Source organism: Apodemus sylvaticus, chromosome 8 (assembly GCF_947179515.1).
Source record: "Apodemus sylvaticus chromosome 8, mApoSyl1.1, whole genome shotgun sequence".
In the NCBI taxonomy this organism is placed as follows: Eukaryota; Metazoa; Chordata; class Mammalia; order Rodentia; family Muridae; genus Apodemus; species Apodemus sylvaticus.
The window spans coordinates 37,449,871-37,458,129 of NC_067479.1; the positions used below are offsets into that span (position 1 = coordinate 37,449,871).

Here is an 8,259-nt window from a genome sequence, read left to right on the forward strand (position 1 = left end):
AAAGATTAAATAAAATGTTAAATAAACAAACAAAAAAACAGAAAGCAAACATACAAACAGAAAAACATGCTGGTTCACAATTCTTTGTAAATACAGTTTCAGGGTTTTCTGTGCCCTCTTATGTCCTTCATTACTATGGTATGTACTTGCACATAACTGCAGATAAACATCCATAAATAGAAAAATAACATTTCAAATATAAATAAATAAAATAACCAAGAGAAGAAATAAAACAATAAAACATTTAAGAATGTTAAAAAATGCATTTAGAAAATAAGAAATCAAAGCTATGTTATCATATTATTTAAAATTGTTGCCATTATTTTCATAATCTCAGAAAATGAGAAGCTCACTCCTATCTTTAAGAAGCACTGTATCAAGAGAGAAATAATTTTTAGAAAACCTAGACAACTGGAATGTGAATATTGAAAAGTTGACATTTATAATTCATATTAAGCATGTGGATTTAAGGGATTACTAGGAAAATGTTGAATAGTTAAGTAATAGGAAAAATTAACATAGGTTGAATTTAATCATGTCTGTAGACAAGGAGTATATTCTTAATTTGTTTTTCAGTTCTCAGGATTATTGCTATTTTAATTTCATACCCTGCATGGTAACTTATTACATATGTGAATTATTAAGTAAGATGGGTATTATTAACTAATTTTATAACCATGGTTCACTTGAGAATCAGCTCCAACATACCTACCTTTACCCGTTAAATGGTATGTTCTATTATAGTAGTCTCATTTTTTAATTACTTGCCTTTATTTATTTTTTAAACAGATACTGTCATTGAGAATACTATTTTAAATAGCTATGTGAGGCAGAATCTAACAGAATTAAGAGTAGAAGTTTAATAATAATTATCACTACACAATGGAAAAAACAGCAGATCATTCTCTTTACTTAAAAGACCTAAATTAAACCGTCAGAATAGGGAAAGATAAAATATGATAATTAGCATTTCTTGACACTTCTGACTACACATTACAAATTTGCACCCATCATCAGTCCATTTTTTAGAAACATCACGTTATTGAAATCAGTAACTTCAACAGGATCCCTTAGAGGACAATTCCTTCAGAACCTTCTAAGGCCAGCCCTGGAAATGCAGAATGAAAAACACTGATGGATTTCATAATCATTATAGAAAAGTATGTGGACTAATATAGTTAAAATGAATTGAGAATGTCTCCAATTACCTGATTAATGTCTAGAGTCTTGACATTTCATGTCATTTTAATGTCACTGCCCCATTATAAAAGTAAAACCTGAACATATTGGAAAAAAAACTTGGGCTTTTAAAATTTCTTTACATGACTCTTATCTGAATTCCGGGTTGCATCAAAATACTTTATATAATGTTTGTCTTAGCTTATTGCATTTATTAAAGCAAATATTGCTGTATGTTGGCACATTCTCCACCTATGAATAGATCATGAGTCAAAGTTTACTAGTAGACTCATCTATGTTTTAATTTGCTGTGATGCTTCAGAATTTTATATTTCTATGAAACTATACTAAGGATATCATTATTTTTAAAAATGTGTAACATTATTATAAATGTTAGTGTAGAACTATTATTTATATATAGCATATAGAATATAAACTAATAGCATACATATAGGTACTATTTTAATTTGCATGGACATTCTTCTATTGTATAACAATTTTCAGCATACAAGTAACTTGTAAATTAAATAATCCTTGTTTTTACATTTGTATTCAAATAAGAAAATCATAAATTTAGACAAATCCATGATTTCCATAATATTATGATTTTTAATTAATGTATTACTCATAAAATTAAATCTGTTTTCATACATACATATGACTACACATATGACTGTCTAAACCATATATAAATATATATATATATGAGAGAAAGAGAGAGATACATAGCCACAAATGTCTTCAAGTTAGAATTAAAGTAATTAAAAAAGAAAAACTACCACAGTAATTTAGGTGTTGAAAGACTCAGAGACGAGTTACAGGTTCTCATTAATTAAAATTTACATAAACTCACATATTGGTTGAAAATCAGTCCATTTTTATAAGAAAAATATATGAAATTAATTTTAAAATATTTGTGAGAATTTTAATGTATATTACAAATTATTGCAATTAGAGTTAAATTTCCTAAAAGTACCCTGTATGTAATTGTATAGTTTGTATGATTTGTGCATTGTGACCCCTCTGGGGATTAAACAACCCTTGAACAGAGATCACATATCAGATATCCCGCATATGAGATATTTATATTATGGTTCATAACCATAGAAAAGCTACAATTATGCAATTACAACAAAAATAATTTTGTGGTTGGAGGATCACCACTCCATGAAGAGTAGTATTAAAGGGTGGCAAACTTAAGAAGGCTGAGAGCTGCTGACTTAGGTGAATCTTAGTCTAAATTTATTTTGAACAGAGGAAATACTTTGAGTAATACATTCCCTAGTTAGTTTTTTCAAAAATGGAATGCTTTGTGTGTGTCATGCTTGCACAGTGACCATGCTAACCTTCTTTGTATTGTTTAATTTTAATATATGAATGAGCTGCTCAGTCAAGCATTTTCTAGCAGGTTATTAGTCAATTTTGGTTTCTATATGTTGTCAAAATTTTTAACTTAGATATTTCTTTTTCACTGTAACTCTTATACATATATTGATGGAAAAATGTTGCCTTTTAACCATCAAGTTTCTGGTTTTTTTTTTAGATACTCTTCCTTTGGAATTTAGCATAAAATAAAAATAAAAAATGATTCCTAATAAAGGCCAGATAAAAAGTTGAACTGAGATGTAGTATAGGTATATAAATGTGCATAAATACACCTATGTGTATATATGTGTGTGTGTGTGTGTGTGTGTATGTTTGTGTGTGTGTGTTTAATAAATATGTATAATACCATAATACACAGACATTTAAAACATTTTTGTCCTATAGGAATGTTTTAATGAATATTTTTATTCTGCTTCAGTATTAAATAAAATTGGTTTACTTTCATCCTATATATTTAAAAAGATATATGTAATAATCCTATGCCACTAGACATATATAATATATTAAGTCAACTAATTGAATAGAATTTTGAAATTTCTATAACATTTAAAGGGAATTTTCATCTTACTGCCTGGGAAGTTCTTACATTGCAGTATTGTGTCGGTAATGAAACCTGTATGAACCTGCAGCAAAATGCTTAGCTTTCTAAAATATCAATAATTTATTATACTCATTACTAAAACTTTTCAATGAACATAATACTCTTTTTAAATTCCATTCCAAGTTTCCCTTTCAGGAGTGTAAGGGTAGAAAGTATTTCACAGAGTATTTCACTCTTTACTTTTAACAATCAATCTCACCCGTTCAGTTGGGGAAGTTCCATTTGAGCAGGCCTACTTCTATTGAGATTTGAAAAGTATGTGTGACCTGTAAATGTTATCAGAAACAGTAACTCTCTTTGACAAATGGCCTAATCACTCCACTCTAGATCAACACATTTTTCTTGTTATAATAAAATGTCTCTTCTAAGAGTGCATATGGATTTAACTTTCCTGAAATTCATACACACTCACACATAAAAAAAAATGGTTACTTTATAACATAGCTTTGTCCTGGAAAACTGAAATGTTCCACAAGGTAAATGCTCACCCTATTTTCCTGTGTGCCACACAAAAGTCACTTTCAAGGTTCAGAGAATAACTATTCTTTAGTTCCTTTGTGACACTGTCAGTTTTTGAAAATGCACAAACCTTCCTTCCCATTGAAAGGAAACATGGAACATTCAATACCAGAGGTCAGCTCAACATCAGAAAGCTATTTAAAAACATGACCATATTTCCCTTGGCAACTGTCACTGAGCCAACTAAGGAAGAAATCCATGCTGTATTAGGTCTTTGAATGTCCAAACTTTCATTAAAATAAAATATTGTAGGTTTCAAATCAATGAAGTCTAATTTCTACAACAGAAGTTAACCACATAAACTAACATACAGTGTTTCAGCCTTCAGCCACAATAAGAGTAAACTCATATTTCTTAGTGACTCTACCTGTCATTAAGACTGTGATCTTTTTAAAATAAAATTATTCTGCCTTTGTCCCATCATTCTTGAGAGCTTGTTGTACAAACTTACCCTTTCCTTTAGATAACTCTAGTAATACCTCATGAAAATCGATAGCTGGTGGGCATACAACTATGTTTTGGGTAATTTTATTCTGTTCCCTTTTGAAATAGGTTTTATAAGTTGTTATAGTCATGCCTCCCTGAACCTGTCTATCTGAAATACATTATTAACCTGTATTAAAAGGTTTTTTTCACATGTTTTGAAAGGTATGGTTACAACAACTTGTAAACTTAATTTAAACTACTGATACATGACTATTTGTGCTACTTTGCAAGGAAAGGCCTTTTTAACTCAATAGACATATGAGCATCAAACTCATTTTTTCTTTGTGACAATAAGAGTTTGATGTTCCCTACCATTATAATTTAAATGAGTAATAAATTAACTTCAGACCTTTTTTTTTAAAAATTCCATTCGCTATATTTTTTATTTACATTTCAAATGATTTCCCCTTTTCTGGTCCTCCACTCCCCGAAAGTTACATAAGCCCCCTTCCCTTCCTCTGTTCTCCCACCCATCCCTTCCCAATTCCCGGTTCTGGTTTTGTCTTATACTGCTACACTGAGTCTTATCAGAACCAGGGGCCACTCCTCTGTTCTTCTTGTACCTCATTTAATGTGTGGATTATGTTTTGGCTATTCCAGTTTTCCAGGCTAATATCCACTTATAAGTGAGTGCATGCCATGATTGATTTTTTGAGACTGGGTTACCTCACTTAGTATGATATTCTCCAGCTCCATCCATTTGCCTAAGAATTTCATGAATTCATTGTTTCTAATGGCTGAATAGTACTCCATTGTGTAGATATACCACATTTTTTGCATCCATTCTTCTGCTGAGGGATACCTGGGTTCTTTCCAGCTTCTGGCTATTATAAATAGGGCTGCTATGAACATAGTGGAGCATATATCCTTATTATATGCTGGGGACTCCTCTGGGTATATGTCCAGGAGTGGTATAGCAGGATGTTTCAGAAGTGACATGCCCAGTTTTCTAAGGAACCGCCAGACTGATTTCCAGAGTGGTTGTACCAATTTGCAACCCCACCGTCACTGGAGGAGTGTTCCTCTTTCTCCACATCCTCGCCAACACCTGCTGTCTCCTGAGTTTTTAACCTTAGCCATTCTGACTGGTGTAAGGTAAAATCTCAGGGTTGTTTTGATTTGCATTTCCCTGATGACTAGTGAAGTTGAGCATTTTTTAAGATGTTTCTCCACTATATGAAGTTCTTCAGGTGAGAATTCTTTGTTTAACTCTGCACCCCATTTTTTAATAGACTTATTTGGTTTTCTGGGGTCTAACTTCTTGAGTTCTTTGTAATATTGGATATTAGCCCTCTATCTGATGTAGGGTTGGTGAAGATCTTTTCCCAATTTGTTGGTTGCCGATTTGTCATTTTGATGGTGTCCTTTGCCTTACATAAACTTTGTAATTTTATGAGGTCCCATTTGTCAATTCTTGATCTTAGAGCATAAGCTATTGGTGTTCTGTTCAGGAACTTTCTCCCTGTACCGATGTCCTCAAGGGTCTTCCCCAGTTTCTTTTCTATTAACTTCAGAGTGTCTGGCTTTATGTGGAGGTCCTTGATCCATTTGGAGTTGAGCTTAGTACAAGGAGACAAGGATGGATCAATTCGCATTCTCCTGCATGCTGAGCTACAGTTGAACCAGCACCATTTCTTGAAAAGGATGTTTTCAGCCCCTTTGTCGAGGATCAAGTGGCCATAGGTGTGTGGGTTCATTTCTGGATCTTCAATCCTGTTCCATTGATCCTCCTGCCTGTCACTGTACCAATACCATGCAGTTTTTAACACTATTGCTCGGTAATATTGCTTGAAGTCAGGGATACTGATTCCCCCAGAATTTCTTTTGTTGTTGAGAATAGTTTTAGCTATCCTGGGTTTTTTGTTATTCCAGATGAATTTAAGAATTGCTTTTTCTTTTGTTTTGTGTATGTGTGTTTGAAATTGCTAGAAAAGGGGAAATCATTTGAAATGTAAATAAAAATATATCGAATAAATATCGAATAAAAATATATCGAATAAATATATCGAAATAATATATCGAATAAAATAAAAATAAAAAAATCGAAATAATATATTGAATAAAAAAACTGTACAGTGACAGACAAGTGGACCAATGGAATAGAATTGAATATCCAGAAATGAATCCACACACCTATGGTCACTTGATCTTCAACAAAGGAGCCAAAAACATCCAGTGGAAAAAAAAGATAGCTAATATCCAATATATACAAAGAACTAAAGAAGTTAGACCCCAGGGAACCAAATAACCCTATTAAAAAATGGGGTACAGATCTAAACAAAGAATTTTCACCTGAAGAAATTCGGATGGCCGAGAGGCACCTTAAGAAGTGCTCAACATTAGGGAAATGCAAATCAAAACAACCCTGAGATTTCACCTTACACCAGTCAGAATGGCTAAGGTCAAAAACTCAGGAGACAGCAGGTGTTGGCGAGGATGTGGAGAAAGAGGAACACTCCTCCACTGCTGGTGGGGCTGTAAGATGGAACAACCACTTTGGAAATCAGTCAGGCGGATCCTCAGAAAACTGGACATGACACTTCCGGAGGACCCTGCTATACCTCTCCTGGGCATATACCCAAAGGATTCCCAGGCATGCAATAAAGACACATGCTCCATTATGTTCATAGCAGCTTTATTTATAATAGCCAGAAGCTGGAAAGAACCCAAATGCCCCTCAAAGGAGGAATGGATACAGAAAATGTGGTATATTTACACAATGGAACACTACTCAGCAATTAGAAACAATGAATTCACAAAATTTTTAGGCAAATGGTTTGATCTGGAAAATATCATCCTAAGTGAGGTAACCCAATCACAAAAGAATACACATGGAATGTAATCTCTGATAAGTGGATATTAATTAGCCCAGAAGCTCTGAATACCCAAGGCACAAATCGCATAACAAATGACCCCCATGAAGAAGTATGGAGAGGGTCCTGATCCTGGAAAGAATTGATCTAGCATTGGAGGGGAATATAAGGACAGAGAAAAAGGAGGGAGGTGATTGGAGAATGGATGGAGAGAAGAAGGTTTATGGGACATATGGGGAGGGGGGATCCGGGAAAGGGGAAATCATTTGGAATGTAAACAAAGAATATAGAAAATAAAAATATTAAAACATAAATAAATAAATAAATAAATAAATAAATAAAAGAAATGTTCAACATCATTATTCTTTAGGGAAATGCAAATAGTTGTTCTCTTTTTGAGTAACTCTTAAATCGACTAGATATCTGTTAGCTACAATGAAGGTTTTCACGCCAAAATTTCAAGCTTAGAGCTATGATTATATGCCTGTCATTGAAGTTTGTAGGCATCATAGCTGGCCAGGACAGTTGGTTGCCTCCCTATTTTGGTAGCTTACATGGTAACTTCTGGTTATAATTACTATTTTTGAAGTGCTTCATGTAGCCAAGGGTGTACTATATAGATGAGGATATTTTATTTCTGAAACTTTTGCTTTTATTTCTAGAACTCTGAGATTCCAGATATTCCACCCTTTCCCATTATGCAAAGCTAGCTTTGAATTCAGGTCCTTATTCTGGCAAGGAAAGTTATTTATGGGGCTGCATTTCCAACCCATTTTTATCTCTTTACAACATTATGTGTTATAGAATATTGTTCATTAAGATCTGAAGAACTTTGATAATTATTTTAAAACATCTTTGACAAATGACTCAAAATAAGCTTTCAAAGTAACGATGATTGCAAAACATTGGAACAAGATGCCTTTATCATTATAATTAAGCTAAAATATTATTTGACTTAAATGAACAATGGTAGGGTTATAAGTAATACAGTTTGAGTATCAGCTAATGAAACTACTCAGACCAGTATTTTGCAAAGGCAAAATGGGTAATCTTAGCAATTGTGTTTGTTGAGGATTAAATCATTTTGCTTTAATACATGCAACATAACAAAACAGGAAGCTTAAAACAATATTTGAATTTCTCACTCATAAAAAATAATTTAAAAAATAACAGAAGGAATACAACTATTTTAATGTTAACTTTAGAAAAGATAAGTATCTTAAAACATTAATAATATGCTATATTTATTGTATCAAATGAGCAATAATTGTAAGT

General features: G+C 32.6%; 1 pseudogene; it reads right to left on the bottom strand.

Annotated features, from left to right (window-relative positions):
• Positions 1-2,475: 2,475 nt before the first annotated feature.
• On the bottom strand, positions 2,476-2,571 carry LOC127691714 (uncharacterized; annotated as a pseudogene).
• Positions 2,572-8,259: the final 5,688 nt, after the last annotated feature.